Source organism: Larus michahellis, chromosome 11, assembly GCF_964199755.1.
Source record: "Larus michahellis chromosome 11, bLarMic1.1, whole genome shotgun sequence".
Taxonomy (NCBI): Eukaryota; Metazoa; Chordata; class Aves; order Charadriiformes; family Laridae; genus Larus; species Larus michahellis.
Window position 1 is genome coordinate 6452056 of NC_133906.1, and position 26771 is coordinate 6478826.

The 26771-nt window shown below is 38.1% G+C and overlaps 1 protein-coding gene across 3 annotated transcripts in view; it reads right to left on the reverse strand.

The window, feature by feature from the left end:
* Positions 1-26771, reverse strand: part of TENM2 (teneurin transmembrane protein 2) — a 1449326-nt gene that overhangs the window by 591063 nt on the left and 831492 nt on the right. For all 3 annotated transcript variants that reach the window (XM_074604292.1, XM_074604293.1, XM_074604291.1), the window contains one exon: positions 12589-12699. The gene's annotated coding sequence lies outside the window, so the exon portion shown is untranslated. The remainder of the gene's footprint in view (positions 1-12588; positions 12700-26771) is intronic.

Here is a 26771-nt window from a genome sequence, read left to right on the forward strand (position 1 = left end):
ATTGAGTAAGAAAAACGTACAGAATTTTCTAACAGGATTACAATAATGCAAACCCTCTAAATTAATTGGAAATTGAAGAGCTATTTGTCAGCTTACACATTCCCCCTCCCCATTCCGCAAATGCTTACTTGGATAAGAATCTGGTATGGCTCCATAAAAGGCAGGGAAAAGCTCAGCTGAAGACCTGTGGTTCACACGTGGATACAGGTAATGCAAGCTGTATGACTGACAAAGCATGCAAATTTGAACAGGTACTGACATTTGCATCAATTGGCGAAACAGTACGTACTTTGCTTTAGTACAGCGAGCAATTCACAGAACTATCTGCTGTGGAAAACTAAATACCCCAAAGTCCCAGCAACAGCAGCTGAATTACGAACTACAGAGCCATTATTTTATATGCAGTTAGGAAAAGAAGGGAGCCTCTCACACCACAAACAGTGCATGTCTGTTGTTTATCATTTCAGCTCAACCAATACCAGTTTAAGGTGTCCTATCAAACATCTACCTTCAAATTAAATGTATTTTATCTATATATAATAAAATAAGGTTGATATACAGTGTCTGACAAAAAAACACTTTATCTACAGATTCTGATAGACAGCAAATCAAAATAATTCAAGCAACAAAATGCACTTTGTGGAAGTAGCTTATTTCACTGTGTAGGCTAAATGTATTTTGAAGAAGGATTACATTTTGTTTGGCAATTTATTTTATTGACAAAGCGTTTTTCATCAGATATTGCTTCGCATTTTGTAGACAAATGCATGTTGTCAAATACCCTATTTCCTTTGGTGGAGGAAAAGTATTTTTTCCACAGATTCTAAACTTCTCTGGAGAGCACAATGGATTCCACACAACAGTAGGTTCTAAGGAGAAGGTGTTTGTTTTATAAATTTGTTACACATAGTATGATTAAGAGTACACCTGGAATATATAATAAAAAATGCCTTTTAGTGTTGACACATATGTGATTGTGATATGTCACAGTAATGAATAATTGTTATAGTACGATAAAAAAATAATACCTAAGTAACTTTGGGTTCTGTAATTCTAATTTATGTAGTAGTTTTACTGAAAATTTACCCTCAACTCAAAATAAGTATGAGGTCTTTTCATTGCTTTCTTTCTGAAATATTTTCTTATATTACAGGAGTACAGTGTCACTTTATCAGAAAAAGAACCTGTTCTAACATTGTGACAGGACCTAGATCCAACTTAAGGCGATCACTTCAGATTGTTCTTAGGCTAGTTTTAACAAACAAACAAACAAAAACACAACACAAAAACCCTCAAAAACCCCTCCCAGCCCCACAAAAACCACAGATGAAAGCATCCTTGCAAGAATATTGATTAATTATATTCATATGCAGTTATGACAACAGTTCGGAAAAAAACCCAGGCAGATCCTGAATATTCAGTCCAGTTAAAGTAGACCTTTTAACACATCTATTCTAACACCTACTTAAAAAAATATTAACTTTACACGTACATTTTCTCCTCTCTTACCTCTGTTACCAATTGTAGTAATTTCAAGTTAAACCAGAATTAAACGTGAAACATGAAAAACTGTGTCTTATTCACATTAGCGTTAAACCGACTGGGATTCATTCGTTGAATATCAAAGAAGTGTTTTCATAAGAAGTCTGGCTGTAAAAACAACTTGTGGACAGACATCACGAAGAGCTGCAGAATTATCAGCTGTTACCTTTGGGGGTAATTTACCAAGAAGGTTAAAAAGGCACGCATTTGCTATGGAAGCATTTGAAGGGTCATAGCCATTAAACACATGTGGAAGCACTGTTACTGAGAGTGCTATCTTCATCAAGCACCCTGTTTGCTCTTTCTTTTTCACCCAGTGTTACTTTTTTACTTTCATGATAAAAGAATTAGTTATTTTCTTCTAAATAAATTCAATCCTAAGCAAGTAAGCAAACCCATGGACAGCAACAGACAGGTTGAACATGAAACTTAAATACACAGAGAGTATGAAAGAAAATGGGCAATTTACTCCGAAATACTCTGTAGGAATCACATATGTTTATTTAGAAAAAGCACCAATATGTAAGCAATGATTTTCCAAAATCCAGGAAACACTGAGACAGCTGCTGCAAAGGGAAATTTTGCCTTTCAATGAAGGGTAAAGTGGAAAGAAGCAACAACAACAAAAGTGTCAGGAGAGAAGACATCAGGCAACTGAAGTTTCTGCTCTTCTTATCTCAAACCATCTTACTCTTTTTCCACCTGGCAGTCATCAACTTTTGGGCACTCCTACAAAACTAGGGCATCTTGCAAAGAACCATACTGATGAATGTGTTATTTCTCCAAGTGACAAAGCATTTCCTCACTGCCTGATTTGCAACTATCGTGAAAGAACTTATGCCATCTCCTGCTTCCAAGAAAAGGCCTCCTTTTGCAACAATTCAGCAGAGAGAGTAAGAAGCTAACCTAAGGAACCGCACGTGCAAGTTCACATGAAATGCCTGACCACAGATTCCATATTCCTGTTCCAATCACATTTATAGAAGATGACACTGGCAGTCAGATCTAAAGTATTTAGCTACTCTTATTTAAAGGATCAGTATCTGTTTCACCTGGAACAAACTGAATAAACTCAACACCTACTAGGAATAACCATCTACTTCAGCAGCCAGCATCAGGCAGAAGACTGCTGACAGAGAAGCAGACATCCTTTACAGCAGCCTGCGATGCCTCCCTGCCTACACAGCAAGACACCAGGGTTTGGTACTTTTGTAAGGCTCTTCCCTGCAACAACGATACCTGCCATTTTTGTAACACTGTCCCTGACCACAACTGATGAAAGCCTTCCCGCTTCTGAGGTCCTCCCGCAGATACCTTTCCTCATCGCCCATCCACAAAAGTTACTGTAGGATGAATAGAAAATGGTGCCTGTCTTCACTAAAACTCAGCCTCTCCCCTCCCAGTCTTCCCAAAACCATCTTTCTTTACCTGCCTACAGCAACCTCACCCCTGAGGAGCTCTGACAAGAAGCTCCACTTTCAGCACGATGGATACGAAGGATGCGCACTTACTGAGGAGTCAGGAATGGTTTGTATGTTTGTATTTTGGACTACTCTGCAGATCTAACTTGAATGCAGATGGCTTCCACTACTGCTTTAGCACAACCTAAGGGGGAGTACAGCCTGCTATCTAAAGCTCCCAGCAAAATGGCATTTGGGCAGCCTGCCCATCTGTCTGATGTGCTGGCCAGTTAAAAGGATTACAGCCATAGTTTACTGCTCGTTCCTCAACCCAACTAATCAGTTATTCCATGAAGGAAGTTCTCAGTGTTCTTGGCCCTCATACAGGCTCCAGATGGTTCTTTGGTAAAGATTCTCAAAACCATTTTTGCCACCTACATGTGCCAGAAGTAGTCTCATGCAGAATTATTATTTTCAGGGTTAGAGAGAGACAAAGAAAAAGAAAGCATCAGGGAGAATACCAACATGATTAAAGGTTGTAGCTTAACAGTACTCTCTACTTTTTCCTTCTCTAGCTCAAAGTTTTGCTGGTCCTTGGTGTAAAATGCAAGTCAAAGTCTTTTTCCTGCTGTACACATGCTATAGTCAGAAAGCACTACAAGCAATAAGAGAATATGCGTGTGTGTCCACGCCCCAAAAAAGTAAGAAAAACAACAAGATACATACTCTGCAGAAGCGTCCAAGAAAATCTATTGTCTGCCTTCAGTGTGCAAGTGCACTGAAAGAGCAACTTGGTAGTAAAGCACGCAAAATGAATGACACTGCTATTTATTTCATTGTATAAGGTAACCAAATTGGGAAAACACTAGCAGTCCTTTAGTAAATCCAAACTATTATTGATTATTTTCTCATGCTTGATACGTTTGAAAGTGGATTTCAAATCTACAATCACGACCTTTCCAGGGACTGAGGTTAGGCTGGCCATCATGTACAAAAGGCACAAAATTAGCTTTCTATCAGTCTGGCTGCACCTCTCCTCCTCAAAGATGGTACACCCACAGGTCTGGAATTAGACTTTGCTTGTGATGAGCAAAGCATAACTGGCATTGCATACTTAATCTTTTTCCATAGTGTCCATCATTAAGATTTCTCCCCATCCATCAGTGGACCCATAAACACCTATAAGTTCCTTTTGTAATGACCATACACTCCTTTAAGACTCCTGCTTGTTACTCTGTCTAGCTCTTGCTAGTTTAGCTCCAGTTGAGTTTAAGCTGATTTTGCCCACGTGAACATTCCCCCCCCCCCAACACTGTTGCTAATCTCCATGTGATGACGTTGTAGGTTCACACTATGAAGAAACAAGTTTCATTTTTTGCACTAGTTTTCAAGCATGTATGCAGGCCCATCCAGGTACAGTTAGCTCTAAATGACAGTCCCTTGTCAAGACTATGGTAGTAGCAAAGGTCCTTTCCTCTCAACACTGCAAAAGTAAGTCTGTTTCTCTTGGCTTAGAGAGACCAGTTCATACGCTGATCCTGCAGTCCTTGCTCACTTCTTTCTACATCTCTTACATGTGTCAATGTCTTGCGATTTAGGAATGCACTCTTGGACATACGGAGGAAGGTTAGGATCAGTAAGCCTTTTTGAAATGAAATACCAGCTTTAAATTGGGTTATCAAAATCTACACAAAAAAGCACAGTAATTTGAGAAAGAGCATCACTATAAACACAAAGTTCATATTTTGAATTAATTATACTGTTTCATATTGTAGACTGACATACAAAAATATATATTTGTAAGGCCATGCATATTTAGTCCTCTGTCTTCAAGGCAAACTTTGCCGACTTGCTTTGAAGTTGCAAATTAATAAAACATTAGGTGCAACAATCCACACATTGATACTAAGTATCTCCTAAATAAACCAGAACTAGTCAAGCTTACCCTTGTCTCTGTCACACAGAGACATCACACAATAAATGCACTATAAGAGCCGATAGATTATAGCTCACCTAACCAGCACAGGTTAACTAGATCTAATTTTGCATGTCTTATTATCATCCTGAAACATCTTGGCAACAATTAATAGCTACCCAATTCATAGAAATTGCTTTCATTCTTTTTGAAGCAGCTACTCTCTTTGAATGTAATGACTAAGAGAAAAGAAACAGATGTTTCTGTTGCTAAGGAGATTGAATTAAAGAAAAAATGAGATAAAGCAAATATTTAGAATATTTTTTAAAAAGGAGAATTCCTTCCACTTGGATTTAACTACTTGCTTTATAACCAGCAGCACAGCCAGCTATCATGTAACAAAACACCAGTGTGTTTCTTTTTTTGGATTGTGATTGTTCTACTGCAATATATTCTGCATATTCATTCTGGGACAACACAGCATAACAAATGAAGATGCCTAGACACATACACCAGCATCTCTACATCTTGAGTAGCTGCAGATGCTCATTGTCAAAAGCGGATATCTGCATAATAAGCCAGATTTCTGCTAAAGTGAGTGAAACTTCAACTGTCCATGAAATGTGCGACATTACAGTTAAGACAAAGCTAATATTAAAAAAAAAAAAAAAGAAGAAAGATGCAATCTTTTAAAACAAAAAGTCTCTCTAACAGTAGGCAAATTGTTTTAACGGATGTGTTCACATTACTGTAATTAACCTTGTGTTGTACAAGCATGGACCATATTACTGACCTAACTTTTTACAGCTCCTAGCAAAGACCTGTATGGAGTAAAGCTGCTTTTACTCTACATACTCAAAAAGGCAAGATTATGCCCATCTGCCACTAAAACCCGTGTGTGATAGGTTAAAAAAATAAAACAAAAATCCAGTTATATTGAGTTTATTATACCAAAAACATAATTTTAAATTATTCTGCTGAAATTCATACTTTGAAAGTTAAGTATATTTTAATTTTCTATAGTAGATCAGGTAAGACAATGGTAGTCTTACCTGGTAGTTTCTCCACTTCAGGTCACTGTAAACATACTAACATTATGAGAAATGTTTATGTAGATGACAAACTTGTATAAAGCACGGTGAAGCTGCGAATAAATAATAGCTTGAAGACAACTAGCGAAGCACAACATTCCCCGCATACAACTTCAGATTTAAATGAAGAATAAAAACATAGAACGAAAATTATATGTGCCATGAATCATCTTGCCTCATATACCTACCGGAATTGCAACACTGATACAGTGCAGCATAATCTTGTCACTCTCCAGTGCCCTACTGACATGTTTTTCTACTGCATTATTAGCACCCTTGGAGGACTCCCTATTACTCAAAACTGATTTATTCTTGCAAGGTATCTTGCTCACTCTAATATCTCCTTTCCTGCAGTCAATAGCAGCCACCTCCAGGATGACATCTGAGCCTGTTTTCAGGCTTACTGTAACTGATTCATGTCCCAGCTTCAGTAGCAAATATATATAGCTGTCAGATGGAGTACTGATGGTGGTAGCTCTTCCCGATACCAAAATGTCTCTAAGCACTGAACATTTTGATTTCTCACTGTGATGGCAGTTTAGCTCTACCTACTTCTTCTGCTTTCTTTCTATAAAGCCTGATTTTTGAAGATCCTTTCCAAGCAGATACAGCTTTCTGACTAAAAGTTAACTTGGAATTTGTTTTCAGACTGGTTCAGAACTGGAGTGTATTTTTTAACAGGTATTCAAAGCTTAATGAACCAGTTTATACCTGCTACTTTGACAAACACAAATAGCACAATCAAAAGCAACGGAAAAACCTGGAAGAAAAATCTCTATTTTCACAAGATTCCCTTCTCTTTAATTTTTTTTTTCTTTAAATACACAAAAATAAGCTGTTCACGAGGGCAAAGGCATCAGCCTGGCCTGGAATGAATGGAACTGAAAAGCAGCTCATTCCTCACATGTGTGCTCTATTCCACCGAAACCATTTATCAGACACCTACACAGTCACACTACCTCAAACTCCAGTCACAAAGTAATTGCAGACAGAGGGTTCCTTCCAAGAAGGATGCTGACTGCGAAGCTTTTCCCTTTTCATGAGGTAGCTCCGCAATACTTCAGTTCAGGATTCATCATCAAACATGAAGGGCTACACCCTGCTCAAGCACACAGAATTTCTTTTGAAACCATATCAGTAAGACCCCAGAACAGATTCCACGAAAATCTAGAACTGCCATTACTGAGTTTTCAGTACAGGAGAGGATGGATAAAACCATAAATAAAGGACAGATGACCAAGAGTACCACAGCTAGGATTTTACATTTTCCTTCACGTCAGATACCCTTATTCAGTGCTTGTAGCCAGTTACACAGAAGCATTTCATAGAGCATTGCCTGTCATGAGCTGTAACTCTTTTCTGTGGGCTCTCCAAGGACAGCCACAGAATGCCATTTCAGAGTTCCTAGTCAAGATCTGTCCATTTCAGCCTTACTTTACGAAGTAATCCTAACACTTCCTTCAAGCTTGCATTTTAGGACAGTCTGAATATTCACAGCATTTTCCCACCATCCTTTCACCCACAGTCCATGTTCCCATAGAAGCAGAAAGATGAGTTTTCTTTTCAAAATTGTGACATATATTAAAATCTCCCCTTGGTTAGAAAAATCAAAGTTCAAAGCGCAAATGTGTTTTGGTTTGGTTTTTGTTCCACAGAGCCTCTTTTATACAAAAGCTCATATGCCACTGAAGTATACCAAAAATATATGTATTATACAACTTCATGGCACAGAATGCAGATTATTGTTAGTAAAATCTGCACCTAACTCCCAGAGAATCCTTATAAGATACCAAAAACTATGAGCATCTATTTATCAACACTCGAATTTGTATGCTACACAGTAATCAGTCAAAAACCCAGGATTTCAAACATCTAGTTATCTTTGCCAATATATTCTTACTTGACATTTAGGGGTAATTTTGTATTTTTATACAGTTAGTTTTTCTTATTACAGCCTCTCAGTCTGAATACTCATATCTAGAGTCCACTAAAAGATACAGTAATCCTTTTTTTTGTTTGTTTGTTTTTTTGTAAAACTTCCTGGCTTATTGTTCTGCTTGAATTATTCCCATCTTCCATACATCTGACAGAGGCCTGAATTTATCCAAAATAAGATTCAATTTCTCAACTATTCATGCAGGACTTGAGAAATGACAGTGTTTCATTTACTTCCACAAATCAAATCTCAGGTTTTAAGAAATGCTGCTAAATAAATTTCTCCCCCAAGAAGTACTTTTGCAGTGCTAAGGCCAATGTGTGGGCGTACATACTGATAAATTTAACCTAAAACTACATAGGTTAAACACCATTAATATTCTACTAAACTCCATAACAGAGACAGAAATGTAAAGAAATAGTGTCTCTCCATGCTTAAAATATATTTCACTAGAACAAGTAACTGGTGATAATGGCATAATTTACAAAAGCACAGGTAACATCTTAATCCTACTTCTGTAATCATCATTTATATTACAACAATTCATTTTAACTGAATATATATCCTTGCTTTTTCATCATCATGCTGAACTATTGCTGATAATTCCAGGAAGTGTACATTTTATTGTATTCATTAAAAAAAAATCAAAACAATTTTCCATGCATTGTTTCTTATTTCGGATGCATGTTTTAGGCAAGGGATGAGGAATGGGAGAACAATACTGTAGTAATACTGATTTATTGGTTAGTTTATAATTTAGAGTAATTTACTCTAAGTAAGTTTTATGCTTACACAGGATGGTATTCTGCCTTTGCTGCCAAAATAGTTACGCAGGAGAAAAATCAATACCAGAAGTTACATTGGTTTTGTGGTTCCATTTCTGAGTGCAAATATTTTATTTATCAAGTTGTGATTGTGAGTTTTCTGCTTAGGAAATAAAAGACACAACTCTTCAAAAACACAAGTATACCAAAAAAAAAAAAAAAATCAATGGAAAGGAAATAATTTGCTTTAGGGAAGGATAAGGGCATACTTAAAAATAAAACTGTTTATAAGACTACTTATTTAGAGAATACAGATTTTTCCTCACATCTATTAACTGTAATTTCATCAAAATGGTATTTTTTTAACTCTAAAAGATACAAAGAAGTGCATTTATGCAGTCTCATGGAAGTGAATCCATTCGACCAAAGTGGACTTTGGGATTTTGTGGGACGGTTGTTGCGGTTGTTGTTTGGTGGCTGTGTTTTGGTGGGTTTTTGTAGTTTTTTGGGAAGGGGTGAGGCTGTGAGCACACAACTACACAAGAAAGGAGCCAGAAAATTAAACAATTATGAAAAGCAGTAAGCGCAAGCACACTAGAAATCACTGTTAACTCTTACTGAAGGTACCTCTCAGGAGCTGGCCAAAACATAGCACAGGATACCAAGGTATGTGTGACTGGCAGAAGTAGCCCTGGAATTTAGCGGAAATCATGCAAACAAATCTTTCAGCTATAGGCTCAACACCAGAGCATTACTGTGGTGATGGATCCTGTCACTTAGAAGATCCATGAATATTTCACATTATTTTGCATATTTTTGTTCCCTTAAAAATCATTGGAAACTAACAAATCAAATAGGGTAGAGGCAGGCACGTAATCCTGATAGTAAAAAAAGAGAGCAACTTCAGCCATTTTCTCAAGTAGTTTTGATTTTTCATGCCAATGTGAGTTTACAGAAGGTCTTCAAACCATACAGAGTATGCTCTTTTATGCAGAATGGCAGCCTTAAAAATGCAAAAAATTTTGCATCCTGCAGCCCCAGGACTAAGAGGAGCACTGAAGGCAGCAGTGACTGAGAGGCTGTTTTCTTCCCGCTCCCACAGAAAAAGGGAATTTACAACAAGATGCGTAAAGCTAAGAAACTGAATCCCCCCCCTTGAAGATAAGTCAGGAAGGTTTTGTTCAAGAAGTTAAACTTGTTTTTTCTTTAAGGTAGTTACTTTCTAAAGGCTTTGATCCACCATGATGGGATGATAGCAGCCTTTTGTTGAAAAGAAAGCAAATAAAACCCCAAAACGAAAAGCAAACCTAACAAATATGCTGAAACATCAATGCCACAGCAATGGCCTCTGAATAACACAGAAGATGTCGGAGAAGGACACAATGGAGGGAAGTGAGCCTCAGTACTTGTTTGGGAACTGATGGCGAGCCTTTGTCAGTTGTATAAAGAAGAACAAATCAAAAGGCAGAAACAGGCCTTTCTCAGAGGCTGGGCAAACAACACAAAGGGAAGTAATTGAGAAGTTACCAGCACTTCTACATGGTACCAGCAAATCCACAGGAACACAAATTTAATGAGGGAAATAAAGAACAGATGGTACTGGTTCAACACTGCAAAGTCAACAGCAGAGCCATCGACAGGCTGAAAACAAGAGATGTCACCAGCACCCAGGACACAACTCGGGATGAATTCCCAACCCCAAACCAGCAGCTAACGAAAATCCATTGTGGCATGTAGACCGAACATCTCCCAAAACCCCAAAGCCCCCAAAACAGAACCCCATATCAGCTAAAGTAATATACTATGTGCAATCCTCTGTGGTACTTATGTTCTTCCCCCGTCCTGGGATGGTCTGCAAGGACTCCTCTCTAAGCTGGAGGAATTGGTGGAAATTGTCTTAAGCAACCACTTCACTACTACTCAAGGAAGGCTCTTCTCACAAACACCACAGCATTAAGCTCTCTTGTCCTAGCACGTATCTTGACTCACATCAGACCCGTAGCAAACTCCCATAGCCATACAAGGGGGAGCAATAGGACAGATTTTTTTTTTTTCCTCAGTACCTAAAAATCCTTCCTGGCCTCAATATTTTCCAGAGCAATGTAAAAAAGCGATATACAGGATATAGCCACCATTTTGAAAGGTTTAAATGGACACATTCTCCACCTCAATTACTGCAGGGAATTATGAATGTGATTTCACATTCAGCTTTGCTCCTGACCTGCTGTCTGACCTTGGGAGATCACTCGGTGTTATTCAGGCTCCCTCATAAAAAACAGGCAGCAAAACCAAACAAACCAACCAGCCCTACCCACACAAAACTACAGCAGGGGATTTTGAGATTGAGCTGTTAGGTGTTTGAAATTTTCACCGAGGACCTAGTTCTGCAACCTTTTCCTGACAAACTGCAGTTGAGATACAGAGCAAAAGTGAGAGCTTCTGGACCAACAACTTCTATCACTTAATATTTCTTCTCCAGGAATTTGGCATGAGAAGTACTTGTCGATCTGTTCTTTAACTATTTGAAGATGGGCTATGAAGATACCCTAAAAGAAATGAACTTTTACATAGAGTATATAGATACATTTATAATAATAAAAACAATCTTCAGGAATTCCTTATTTTATTTCTCTAATTATACAGAATTGTCAGAAAACTGTCATGAAACTCAGACTCGTAAAAAAATAAAAATAAATTAAAAATAACTCCACAATCCGACCAGATTTTCTTTCCCAATAGGAAGAATTACTTATACTGAAACATTTCTATTTTTCTCACATTAACATAAACTTTGAAAATTCAAAGATTCAGGCACTTATAATTTACTTTATAAGTAGGGAGCACGGATCTTAATGGTCTAAAACCTGAAGAAATACAAAGTCATGAAGTGAGAAAATAACTTTTTAGTAGAAAATATCTAGTGACAACCAATTGACCCATTGTAAGCCATGCAGAACAATGTGTTGATTTTTTCAGTGTGAGTGAATTTGCTTGGAATTTCCTTGCAATATCTAAAACCCACATTTTTCGCCATGCTTTGAAAGACATGTGATACAATTTAAAATGTTATATTAAACCAACTCCAATTAAAAGACTTATTTTGCAAGAGGCACAATGTAGAAGTAGTTTATTAAGAAATATTGCCACTGAATTAAATGGCTTAAGTAAGAATTGTATTTGGTAAAATTAAAATTCGCAGGAGAAAAAAAAAAGAAGTAAACAGTTTAAAATTTTTATGGGAATCAATCAACTGAAAGTTATATTTCCTTTACTCTTGAGCTACTCCTAAGCAAGATAGCCTACTTCCTCTGCTAGACACATTGGGATAAGTGTGTTACTGTATGTAATTACATGAATTCCCGCAGTGTATGTACAATATTAATTAAATCATAGGGTGTCTTGTGAGCATTCTGTCCAGCAGTTAGAGACACCACAAAGAACAGATAATTTGAAAGGTGGTTCTCTTTGTTTATCTTTTCTTTGCACACCATATATTATAGTATACGCAGATTTACAACTTTATGATATGCAGCCGTTCGTACAGACTAAGTAGTTTTTGTTGTGTTAAGAATCTGAATAAAAGGTCCGCTTGAGTGAAGAAAAATTTCTTTTGATGCCAGGAGCAGTAAGTTCCTAACATCCTCATTTGATCCTGAGCTTGTCAGGATGGGCAACTCCAGCAAATGAAAATCCAGGTAGGTAGGAAAAAGGCGTATTTCTCTTCGTGAAGCATCCTGAAGTAATACAGTTGGGCTGGAAAAGACTGAACTAGATTCTGTAAAGGAAAGTGCTGAGACAAATTGCCTTCCTCTACAAAAACACTTTCCCGCAGAGATCTTTCTAGGCATTTTTCAAGCATAGATGGAAGCACTTCGGTCGACAATATAAACACCATTTCAGAGCAAAACAACATACAAAACTGCAAGTTGTGAATACTCACTGAAAGGGGAGGTCGGCAATGCTCTGTTTTGCAGTTGTTACGGGTGGTGTCTTTACCTCATCAGGTGAGACAGAATTCTTAATGTGTTGGGCAGTGAAAAGCAAGAACGATCTGTCAGGAAGAAAAAAAAAAAAAGCATAACTTTAACAAAAAATGAACTCTAAAATACTAGTAAAAAGCAGAGACTTTAGACATACTTTAGTGCTTATCTCTCTGTTTTTAACTTCCAAAAGGGCAACACCATCTACCCACTCCAGGATGTAAAAAGTAATCTTCTAGACGCATCTTTCCTTATGCCTCTCATTTTCCCCCCTCCCTGCCCCAAATATAGACACCCAAGCAACGAAATTGCTTAGTCATTTAATTTTTACACTGCTAAAACTAGCAGAAAGGAGTGGACCACATCCTCTCTACTCAATTCCCAAAGAAAAAAAGACATTACAATCTTGGATAGTATTCCAACACGACAGCTAATACTTTTGTATCAGGACATTTTTCCCTCCAGGTATCTTCATTGCGAAAAGTTTAATTTGAAGTACTCTTAGATGTCACCACTTCACAGACCACTTGCTGCTTCCTCTGTCAATTTATTCTTTTCTTTCTCAGTATGCAATACTTTTTACTACCTGTTGGTTCACACATTTTCTTCAGAATTTTCATTATTCTCAAAAGCATTTTTGGAAAAGAAAAATTACCTAACATGTCGACAGCCTCAGCAATTGATTTATTTTTCATCTGGTCAATGAAATGATCCAGGTACAGCCACAACTACATGTAACATGACTTGGAAAAAACATAGGTTTCACCTTACATTATGAAATTGAACAATAAGAAATAACAATGAAGAAATGATTGGTCATGCTGCCAAAGAAATTTGAACAGTGGATACCCACCCACTCAAAAAACAAAAATTCACCACAGGCTGCAGGTGGGAACAGACAAGCAAACCATCAACAGTAGAGCCAAACATTTCATAAATACATACAAAAACCTATAAAGACAAGCTACTGCTTTCCATTGTTATGCATGCAACTTTTAAGCAATTTTCTTTTAACATTGAGAGTATTTAACACTGCCAGCATTATCTATTGCTTTCACTGAATTTAAATTAATGGTACTTATTTTTGGTTAAAAAAAGAAGCCTGATGTTCAAGCGCTACTTAACTGCTGAGGTCTATCTCCCTGGAAATGAATAGACATAATTGTATTTCAGGCCAACAGCTTTCCATAAAGCATCAATTATTTAAATAAGACAAAGAATTCGATACACATTGTACATTAGTATCATGTAAAATCTTTAAGGCCAGAATCATGGCATAAGATCTTCTAAGAATATGAATCAATGTGAAAAAACCCCAGTGCTTTTAATTTGCAAATGTGAAAGCTGAAATACAGATAACCTCACTAATTAGAGGTTGGAATGCAGTCTTTACTTTCATAATCTCCTTATTTTCACTATTACGCTTACTTTCTTTTGTGCAATCCTATCAACCTATGCCTCAATGCAAATTACATTTCTATAACGTACCCCATGCTTTAGTAATTCTGTGCCATTTACAGTATTTGTCATAATTTCTAATCCTTTTATACCTTCGCTGTTTGTTATCACTATTTCAGGAACCACTGAATTTGCAACAGAAACATTTGTAAGAGCAGCATCAGGTTGCACTGAGCTACAAACACTGATAATCTACCAAGAACAATAAGTAATTTGTGAGAGCTAAAATGTGCCTCAAGTCAGACTGATGCAAAAACTGGCAACCAGATGTGTAGGATCATCTTTAAATCCTCAAGAAAGACCATCTTATAGAGGCTTTTAAAACCAATTATGGGGAGCTGTCGCCTAACAGAAAGACACGTGTGGCCACTCCCAGCTAAAGTTGAGAAGTATTTTGACTTTGAAAGCCAAAGTAATTGGCGCACAGAGGGCTCCTGCTCAGGCCTGAGCCACGGCACAGAACGTTGCCCTGCTGGCCCAGGAGGTGCCAACAAGTTTCATGTTTCATTATAGGGTTTTTTGGCAAGTTTCTTGTTACCAGGACTGGCTAAAAACCCCATCTGACAAGTTGAAATGTCTCTCTAGATTCTAGAAAATGATTTTTTTAGCCTGATGTGCCTTTCTGTAAGAGAACAGGTGAGAAATATTTATATACATCTACTAGCATTTACAAATAAGTGAAACCAAGCAAGAAAAGAAGCAAAATAGACAGGATGGAGATGTTCCTTTCAGACTTCTCTTACAAATAACACCAGATTCTTTAAAAATAATTTCGGCAGATGCTACACAACCAGCATAAAAATAGAGCACGCTATTTCTCAAAAGAGAGTGGCACGTCCCATGTACCGGCCTGTCACTGACACTAAGCATTTCTGGAGTCTGAGGGACTCACTCCCTCTCTTCTAATTTATCAGCATCTAATGATTAGAGATGATTATTTTCTAAGTAGCAGAAGAACAGGGGAATAACTTTCTCATACCTGGAAAAGCACCTACGTGCTTCACAGCCATACCGCAAGTTTACCACAAAATTGTCACCAAACGGTCCCTTAATCGGTGAAGAAGATAAGCAAGAATTAAGTTTGTATTGAAAATAAAGTAAAAAAGGGTAATTTTGTCAATGTTAATTGACAAATCAATTGTGCGGGTGCCCAGGCGCTGGCAGGGGCAGCAGGGTGGGCTCTGTGAGGAGAGGCTGAGGCTGCCCCGCGCCGGGCGTGGCCGGTTGCGGCCGGTTCCAGGCGGCTCCACAGTGGGCCCACCACAGAACGCACCACCCCAGCAGGGTCGGCACAGTTCCATAGTCCTTCTCAATGTCACTGAAAATGAGGCAAATGTAAGGATTTAAAAAGGCCAGTGGGTGCCCATTTGTATGATGGGACGTACAAATGCTTACCACGCTCGGGCCACGGTGTGTGTTGCCATTTAAATTTCAGCTGATGCCAACAGTGCTGCTAACCACAGTAACAGCACACCTTGTAAGAGTGCAAAGAGGGTTAATTAAATGTAAAGAAAGGTTGTAAATGACTTTGAGTGCTACTGGAGTACTTGATATAAAAATCCATAAGTTTACTATATGCTGCAAGACCTGGTCCTTACAGAGCATCTGCCAGTGCTACTGAGATGGTATCTATAACCAGTCAGACACTGAAAAACTTTGAAAGAGAATCTGGCACACGTCATGCTGTCCATGTCTTGCCCCTGTTAATGATTAATTAATGAGTCGTGTTTCTTAGATGAAGGTTATAGATTACACATGCAGCAACGACAGAAATGGAATACCACAGCTGCAAGCCTATGAAAGCCAGGGAACTGCAAAAATCTACATAATACAATTTGTATTTGGTCCTGGTCAGTACATACTTTATGTTGTAGTCTAGTATTAATATTAGTAGTTTGTTGTTCCCCCCCCCAGTCACTAGTGCAATGCCCTCAGGGTGACACCTAAAGGTCTTCCCACTCGTTTTTCAGAGCTGCAGCCCCAGCCCGGCCACCTGCCCTGGCTCATCCCTGGCATTCCCCGCTGCATGCATGGCCACCGCTCCCGTTCCACCTTGGCACGGGAAGATCAAAGACAAAGTGTCCACTAACACCACGTCCCCAATTTTCATAGCACTTATACTTAGCGTTATACAGCGCTTTGCATGCTATACGACAGCTCTGGGTGCCTTCAGCTGTAAGCTGAAAATGATAAACATTTATATAAACTATGGTATCCTGTAAATAACGAACAAGTAAGCATTTACTGGCTATGCCACAGTCTATTTAATACAGGTATCTATCTCCATACAGAAGGCCATGGGACACAGATTCCAGTTCACCTCTCTCCTCAAGCCTGCAGCCATGCAAATACATTAGTAGCAGTCATCATCATCTGTGTGGGTAGCCTAGAAGAGGCAATATTGCTATCAGAGGCAAGTCTCTCCTCACCTCAGCAACTGCATTCCTAGTTTCGCAATATCTCCCCTCCTTTAAGCCAGGACAGGAGCTGATGTGGTTATTCAATGAACCTGGCTGGGCACTTTACCAAAATATTCCTGGGTTTTTTGTCTCCTGCCAAAGTTTCAGTATCCATCAGTTCTTTAATCTGGCTCAGTGTATTGCCAAGTACGTATGTCCTGCCAGCACATGGCAGCCATATACATTATAAGATGATCCCCCTCCTGAACTCCTGGTTTCATTGACTTTACCCCAGCAGCACAAAAAACCCAAACCAGTGATCTTACAAACAACATCATACCTGGCTTTGCAAGACTAATTTGTTCTAAGACAGTATCTGATCAAAATACCGCATAAATCAAGTGTTCTGAGGAAAAGATATGCAACTTCACCCAAAGGCCAGGACACATTCAAGGTAAAGATTTTAGCTTTGCCTATTGAGTCCTTTACTTTTCCTCCCTACCCTCATCCCCCTGTTTTTTGGCAATTTAAATAACTGCACTCTAATTTAGCCCATGTTTCAATAAAGACAGACAGATGCTTGCAGACAGTCTACTTGTATGTAAAACTGGTACACAGCATCTAAAAAATGAAGAAATATAGTGCTTTTACGTCAACTCCTTTTGAACGTGCAGTGCAAATTATGCAATGTATAGCATTATCATCCTCAAAAAACTTAAACTAACCCTTTATAAAATACCAAGCCTTAGAACAAATCGGGGAATATCTAGAATTTGTATACATTTGATATTTAAGCCAGATGCCAATTACTGAAAGTGATATTGATCAAAACCTAACACCCTTGACAAATTAGAGTAAAACTTTCAAGATATGCTTTTCCTCATCCTGACATCGAAATATATAATGGAAATTAGGTTTATGAGCTTTAAGCAAAACTTGAAAGAAAAAATATTTCTTCTTCCTATTAGCCAGCAAAAGATGTGAGAGTGGTAGATTAGTAAATGGAAATTAACTGAATTTTGGGTAATGAAGAAGAATAATAATAAAGCTTTTAACAGCCATGAAATTATAAACACACATTTTTCAATGTATTACAGCTGTAGAACAAAAAAAAGGAAACTAAATGACAAAAAAGAATAAATTATAGATTTCTCAAGTAAGTTCTGTACCACTTCATAGTTGTCATCTTTCCAAATTTCTAGCTTAAAAAAAAAAAATAAAATCCTTTTTTTCTAATGAGTATTAGTAATAGTTGAAGACAACAGTTTAAATTTTCAAGACAAATATTGACCAAAGTCAACAAGAACAGGAACGCAGTCCTTGATGGTAACAAAAAAGATCGTGGCAAAAATCTAATAGCACTGCTTGCAAGAGGCAGAGAATGAAAATCTTAGCTAAATCACAGCAGAATACAAAACACAACACATCGGAGAAGTAATTTTACTCACATCTTTAGAGACAGCAACCTTAATCCAAATAAAAAGAAAAGCAGTAAAAACGAAAAATATATCAGCCTTTATGACACATCTGCTGAAACATGTATCCAGAAGAGCAGGAAGAAAGAATGCAGAAGCTGAAGTGAAGCTATATGGTCTTCCAAAACCCAAAGGAGACCATGATTCCACAAATAAATTAAAAATACTACAGTGGACTAACACTGAAAGTTGGTGTTTAGTACCATCCACGCAGGAAGAAGCCTCTTCTAGCATACGAATCAGGAAAGCTGACATTAATAAAGCAAAATTATGCTGAGAAAAATAATAATTCACCACCACTGCTGGGTGTTTTACCCATGGTCTATACCTAGTTACAAAACAGTGCTTTAGATAAATTACAAACCCCTGGATAACAAACTCCAAATATTATGTCCTGTTCCAGGGTGTTGTTTCCTAAAACTGCAAAGGGAAGAACCTGAAAGAGACAGAAAAAACTCTGAAGGAGAAGTTACTAAATATTTTCCTATAAATTTAGGAAGACAAATGTGAAAGGGAGGTTTATTAAATTTTTCAAGAACACGTGCAGTGTATATTTACCACCTGCAAATAATACTTCTTGTTTGCAAATAAAACAAAGCAAAGGACTGAGAAAGTGTCAGATGAACAGAAACCATCTATCAATAATTTGGAGAGTGAAGAACAGGCTAATTGTAAGAATTCATTAGTTTCTCAAGAGGGGGAAAAAAAAAAAAAAAAGAGTTGAAAGGAGAAAGCGAAGTGTCTGAGTAAGATTCACAAAAGGCACTCTGGTGTCGTCTGGGCTGTGCCCAACGCAGCCTGTGTAAACCCTCCGTAAAGCCTCAATCTGTATGACCAACAAGAAAAGCACTATCTCTTGATATTTAGTTTAGGTTTTCCTTTTAAGTAACTCAACTCAGCAAAACATTAATCAGTGTCACTGTAGAGTACAGACTACAGCGTAAATCTGAGAAATTACTAAAAGGTGCAAAGCGTTAGTGTCTATACATGCACAGACAAACACCACAACTAGCAGTCTGACTCAAACGAGTCCAAGGGGTTCACTGAAATTATATAAACAGCCAAGTAGGTAATAACCAGAGCAAATGAATCAGGAGCTTCACTTGTAAGCACGAAAATAAATTTAAGACTGTGTTTACCATTATTTTTCCACCCAGAGTTTCCAATTAGAAAGAACAAAATAAAATGGAGAAAAGAATAAAACTTGCAGTGAAAATGCTGGAATATCATTAACTTTCAGACCTACTGCAAAGCTTCAGAGTTAGGCATCACGGTAACCGGATTCAAACAGCAACAGACAGTTACCTAGTTGAAGCTGCAAACATGAGGGGAGGGAGAGAGGGAACAGAAGAGATGGATAATCTTATTAGGCCAAACACAGGTCACCTAAGGATGAAAGGAACTAGGGCTACCAGAAAGTGAAGGGAATATCAGCAGGGGAGGGAGAAGATGTGTCTCTATCAGCCATTTAGTGCTGCCAGGAGAGGCAGCTGGCACATGGTTACAGCTGGCCAACACCTAAAATGGATCTGCAGCCTTGAATCGTAACGCACCCTGCAGATAAAGTCCTGGTCTTTTCTTCTTTGCATTGCACTGGACACTAATGTAGAGGCACCCGAAGCAGCTTCAAGCATTGAGAAACATTCTTTTGGTGGGATGAAGGAAACGCTGCAATAGCACGATCACCAAGCACCATCAGAAGTACATGTGTAATTTGGTCTGGATATAAGCACAACTTAACACTCAAATAAACGAAGAACTATTCCAACAGTATTTTATGAAAAATCAATAGCAATTGCAATTCCAAACACTGTCTTTGGATAAGAGTTATTATTTACATGCATACTGAGATAACCAGTACATTGTCTCTTTAAAAGGAATTAATAAAGTAACTCCAAGAGAGTGCCTCTCTCATTCAGAGATAGAAGTGTGTGCACATGTGTACAAATATTTATATAATATTTTTCACAGGGATACACACACACACTTCTCCATATATGAAGAGCTGCTGAACTGAGTTGCTGAAGGCACGTGCATTTGAAAGCCCGAATAAGAATGCCTTTGTAATTTACCTAATCTTGCACAGGTATACATTCCCATAAACTGACTAGACCACAACAACAATACCGTGATCCACAGCTCTTTACATCAAATGGTCAAACTCCCAGCGTGCTTTGATCAGATCTGAAGAGAATGAGCAATACAGCAGCAATCATCTCCCCTTGCCCTGCCCAGGCAGTTAGGAAGGCTTCCCCTCCCACAGCCACAGCCTTCCCATCCCACCCCATGAACACCACTGAAAACAGCAATACAGCAAACACTGTGTAATGCAGACGTTTTCCCCTTTGACAAAATCATACCGCTCAGAGGAAAGGACACCAAAGAGAAAGCTGCAAGGTATGCTATCCCGACCTTCCTGACTCTTTCCATACACGAACCAGGGGACATCAAATAGAACTAGCAGTAGTCTGGTTCAAAACAATTTTTCTTTCTTCGCCCTTCCTTAAAAAAGGTGGTTCTTTACACAGCAAATGCACATTTGCTGGAGGATGCTGGGCAGGCCACAGGTTTACCAGTATTTAAGCAAAGGCAGGAAAGATCCATGGAAAAGAACCCCACTGAGGCTTCCCAAGCAGCCAAGACCACATCCAGCTCAGGAAGTCCCAAGACCAAAAGGGCTGAAAGGCTGGGAAAGAGTAAAGTGGCATTTCAATTATGATTGCCTCTTCTACTGTCCCCAGGCATCCACTTACGGCAATCGATCTGAACCAGTATGGCCTATATTCTATTTCTTGTTCCTTCTAGTGTCTCTCTACCTCTAGACAGAGGCAGGAAAGAATTATTTGGCTTGATATCTACCAGCTCATCTTCATAATGCCTTTTGCACTGGCAAATGAAGACAAGAAGTTGTATTTTCGCCTTTCCCCAGACTGTTAATCCAATCCCAGAACATTAAGTTAGTGCATCAGTATTACCTTATTTATTCAGACCCACAAGATGGTATAACCGAGACACAGAATCAAGTCACAAAGGAAAAAAAAAAAAAAAAAAGGCATTATGAGATGATAATCCTCTTCAGCAAACAGCAGATTCAAAAAAACCCCACACGGTTCACAGTTGCTTTTTCTCCTTTCATGATTTTAGTAGATCCTCTTCCTTCAATTACAGATAGCAGTCACTCTGTTTTACAAAATGTCACAAACACCATACATTTTCAAGAACTGTTTCACCTGTAAATATATTCTCCACTGTATACAATATTAGTCAGCCATTAGCAGCAACAGCTGCTGAAGAGCAATGTAGCACCTTGGTGCTGATACATTGCTGCTAACGAGCATAAACTGCGCTTTGCACTGAACTGTATCATTACAAAGTGTGGAAAACTAGAAGGAATTTTTCACTCCTCTATATTTATCCATACTTAAAATACCTAAATATGGCTTGAAACTGCCTTTAGTTTCCCCTTTTCTCCCCGAAATGTGAGTTGTGTTCTAACAAAACTACTGCAATGAAATTTCTCCATCTCTAAGTATAGCACTGCTCTAATAAAACACTGACATAAAACCACATGGGTGGTTAATTTGTGACACAAAATAAAAGGCCAACCAAGTGGCAAGCCAGAACTGTCATTTAAAATTAGGGCATATGACAACCCTAATGTGATCTGAATTCAGATTTATATTAGGCCTCATTAAGTAGTTTAGAGAAATTCATACATCTTTTTATAGGGTCATTTTTTTTACCTAATTACCTTTACAGAACGGTGTAAATACAGTATTTCTAAATAATAAAACATTTTAGTATTACATTTTTTCAAGTCCTATCATCTCTCAGCTATCAAGGCAGAAAAGCCAAGAGCTTTCACCACTCATTAAAAAACCCAAACAACAAAACAATGATTGAAAAAATCTGGCATATGTATTGGATGTTGCTTCCAAAATAATTCCAAAGTAAGCAGTACCAAATATTCAGAGAATTAAGAAGCGAGTTGCCAGTTGCTTTTTAGGTAAGGGTTATATTTATCATAGCACTGAAGCCAACTTACTTTTACAAATTGTAGTTGAAAGACAGATTTGCTTTTTTTAATGTAGATTCTGTTTATTATTTCTAGTCCTTGCCTCTTACAATACCTGTCAAATCCTTAGCTTAGGGCTTAAGCCAGGACCTTGACACAACACAGCAATAAAACATGCATATCTATAACTGCTTATGGCTTACTAGTAGTCTCTCATTAACAGAAATAATTTCATTTATTCATTAGTTCATAAAGAGCCATGTTTACACTCTTTGCCAGTGTAGGATTCACTGACAAAGGCTTATTGGTTTACATTAAATTTCTGCTCTGTGTGTATATATATATTTTTTCCTTTTTAAAAATGTATTTACTGAGGGGTTTTGTTGCTGTTGTTTTATTTTTTTAAAATACACCTTTGTGAAAGTAACAGATAGAGAAAACAAACTAGATTCATCAGGAGATTTGGTTCTGTGAGGCTAAGCAAAAAACCATCTTGCCAAGCCCAGTGTAATTCTTCTGCTCCCAGCCATTTCTATTGCCAGTAGCCTTCACTGAGCAAACAGGGCAACTGTAAAACTTGCAGACGTTTTCATTAAATACATATTGATTAAAAGAAAAAAAAAAAATACCCTGCATGCTTTCATTTTCACAAAACACAGAAAAGACTGACTGCAACAAATGAGCTTAAAGGCCTCAATGGAAAGTACTGGCATTCAGATACCAAATACTGGATAGCACCTAAGTGAGCATAAATGCACATAGACAGGATTTTCAAGTATTAAAAGCTAAGACAGTGAATCTGTACATTGCCACTGATAAAAGTGGAGCTTAAAAGGACACTGATTGGTCCTGGCTTTGCTAACTTAAAACAATCACAGTCAAAAAGTTTGAACAGTTTCCCCTTTTCAACGAAAATGGTAATCTTAAATATTTATACATACACAGGCAGGTCAACTTTTACATAGCAAACCTCCGGAAAACATAATTAGCATCTAAATTTCAGAGTACAGAGTTTCAAATAACCTTCTGAAAAATACTTGGTTTATAAAAGAGTATGATGACTTGCACCTACGAGTTCAGTAACCCAAAACAAATACTGCAGATTTTTTAAAAAGAAAAAGAGATATACAGAGTACAAAACTTTATAAACATAACGTCTGACCATTTGTAATATGATGAAAAAAATACCAGCAAGGTACCTTATGTAGCTGTGGCTGATATTTTCTACATTATCATATTACTTACAAAGAATCCTCAAGAAACCATCTTGAGGACAGACCATCACCCAACTTTTATTTTCACATAGTGATGGTCGGCTCTCAGATTTTTTACACCTTTTCCTGCTTTTACCAGGAAAGCAAATGTTGACATGTAGGCTATTATTCAGAACTGTTCTTTCTCAAGTAAGAATCTTTGTTCTGTGACATTTATTCCTTAATACTATGGTAGTCAAATTATATTCAGGACACATTTGTGCATCACACACACTTGTGTGTGTCTTACGATGTCTGAGAAGAGACTGAGAGAGCTGGGACTGTTCAGCCTGGAGAAGAGAAGGCTCAGGGAGATCTAACCCACATGCACATGTACCTGAAGGCAGGGGGTAACTGAAAGAGCCCACAGAAAGGACGAGAAGCAATGGGCACAAACTGAGACACAGGACATTCCAGCTAAATGCTGCTGTCCAATGCAGGTGGCCACATACTGGACCAGGTTGCTCAGAGAGGCTGTGGTGTCTCCATCTGTGGGGATATTCAAAACCCAACTGGACACAGTCCTGAGCAAGCTGCTCTGCTTGACCCTGCTTGAGCAGGGAGCCAGACTAGAACTCCAGAGGGACTCAAAGCAGGAGGAACTGGTAGGACTTCAGAAGTTCCTTCCAGCCACATACTGAAATGTAAATAATAATGGAATGTATCATTTATATGCTGTAACTGTGTGATTTGCTATCTGTTGTTTTTTGAAGCTAAAGATTTTCAGTATTCCTATTCCTCTTTTCCTTTTGGTATGCTTAAAGGCAGTGATTTCATACTGTCCTCAAGTGCAAGATCTAGAAGTTTATTAACGGAAGTTGCGCACATGCCCTTAAAAATAATAAGGGGCTAAGCACTCCTTTCCTGATCTGTGCTTGCGTTCTATCCAGTTAACAATATCATTACAAGGGTGGCAACCACTGCACTTCATTTGCAAAACAAGAGGGATCAAGATAGTAGAAAGAGCAGCAGTTTAGCAAAAACAAATCGGAATTAGTCTAACAAAGACCAGTCACTAGAACAAGAAAGAGGGGGAAAAAAGACACACTTCTAATATCTGTTGATCCATTTCTATGAAATTTAACAGAGGGCAGTCATCTTGAAGATACTAAGTTCTCCTGAGCTCTGAGAAAATCTCTCAGGTAGTAAAACCAGAGACTCGAATTAGCATCACCTCTGAAAAGAAAAGCCTGAGCCTAGTAACTGTTTGCTGTCTGACCAGCTGCCACTCAGCACCCGAGTCACCCAGGGACAGGCAGAAATGCTGTGGATGGTTCCAGGGGGCAGGAGGAACTTGCGGAAGGTATTGTAGGAAGGTTTAAAGGATGGAGGAAAACAGGAACTGGCATTACTGTAGGGGAAAAAGGACAAGGGGAAGATCATAGGGAAAACGAGCAGAGAGAAACTGGTAATACTACTGGTGGGAGGGCTGCTGAGGGGATCAGGGATGAAGGACAGAAATCTGCAGGCAGTGAAGCTTCATTCGTTCCACTAATCACAGAACAATTTGTCTACAGGAAAGTATTTTGATTTGTTTGTTGTTTGCCTTACAAGGATGAACAGGTGTCTTAATATATTCTGTATGTGGAGTAACAGAGGAGCAGCCAATACTGAGAGCACTCTGTTCAGGCTCAATTTATAAATGGAAAAGTGATTCTGCATTCAACAGGAAGGATAAAAACGGTATCCTGCTGTTCACAGTGGGAGACAGAATTTAAATATTCTGTAATATAATTTGGTACATCACCACATGTCAGGCTTGACTTTCCTAATTTACACCAGTAAGTTCTTACACAAGAATAAATCTTTCCAATTCAAGGCAGTAACTTCTGATTTACACCAGAGCAAATGGAAGAGCATAAGGCCCTTCTTATCTTAATAAAATTTGTCATCTACTGTTAAATGCATTAATGGCAGATATAATCATATGTTAGCATTGTATTACAAGATAACAATATCGGCACTGGATTGAAAGGAGAAATAGATTACTATTTGGTGTTAAGTCATTTACACCGTCATTCACAAAAATCAATTAATAGGTCGTGTTGTTCTCCAGTTTCAGTTGCTTTTTAATTAAAAGAATAAATCAAATCACAACTAAAAGGAAATGAGAAGCACCCACTTTGGGGAAAAAATTTTTTTAAGGATGGCTTAAACATAAGCTATTATGTTCAACTTTAGATGATACAAGGTCACAACAAAGGTATCATTTCTTTCAGTAAAGTCACACCTTAAACTCTACGGGGAGCGTTCTTCTTCAGTTCCCAAATTCTTCCACGGTACAATGTTGCTTGGCCACAGTTGCATAATTGGTAGAAGACAACACCAACAAAGTACAATGCAAATACCCCTTGTCTAAATGATTCTCATTAACATTTTTTTTTTAATATTCCATTTTTAAACAAAGATATCCATCGTAAAGGTATTTAGATGACAGCATTCAGCTCCATTCTTACTTTCAAGCTGATGTGCCCTCTGCTGGCCCCATTGCTCACCCATACGGACACGATTCCAGATGCCTTTGCTTATACATTTTGTACCTAACTTTTTTTAAACGTGAAACTTCATTAGAAGATGTCTCCTGCAGAGACACATAATTTAACTGTTGAAAATTATTTTTCTTTTTACATCAACAGGATCTGCATTAGCACAAATTATAAAGGGGGTTTAAGCTTTGCACCAAGAATTGAAACTTTGTTGGCTTTGCTCAGATGCTCTAGTTTTGTGGATAGATGACAGGAAGATGAATGAACAAGAAAACAACAAAGCAGATGGACCAACGCTAAGAAGCACCAAGAGAGCAGGTAGCTACAAACACAAATAGAAGATTAATGCAACTAGGAGAACAGGAAGTTAGAAATCATCTGAAAGAAAAAAAAAATTAAAAAAAAAATCAATAAAGAAAGACTTTCCATTTGGCTAAATTAGATTTCAGCCCTGAACTTAACTAGGATGATGAAGTCAGATTTCCCCACATCACGTCTCCGGTCAGGAGATGGGTAGGTCATCCTCTATTTCTCCTTCTGAACCTTCTCTAAATCTACAGATGCCTTATATACTCAAGAGTTGCTTCCTTTGATTCCCTTAAGCTTTGCAGCAATTGAGTTCTTCAGAAGCTCAGCAGGGGTAACAGAAGACTTGTCTATCTTTGAGGAAAGAGGAGAGCTTCAGCCAAAGAATATTAGTTATGTGAAGCAGCAACAAACTCCTGAGAGATACCTGCCTGGACCTGAGAAAGAACAAATTACTCCCAAGCTGCTCCATCTTTTCCTGCTCTTACCTTGCCATCTAGATCCTTCATGAGGAAAACAACGCAGAGAAAACATGTTTTCTTTCCCTTAAAGATTACAAACCAAAAATGTGTATTTTTTTAGGTAGGGTGTTTCTCTAGTAGAGATGAACAACAGGACTGAGGCAGTAAGAAGGATCAGTAGTGCTAAGAACCACAATTAAAACTTAAAATTGCTCTCAGGCTGCCCCTATAAATCTTTCATTATTCTTACCATTAGCATCAGTTATACTTCTGTAATAAAACAAATATCC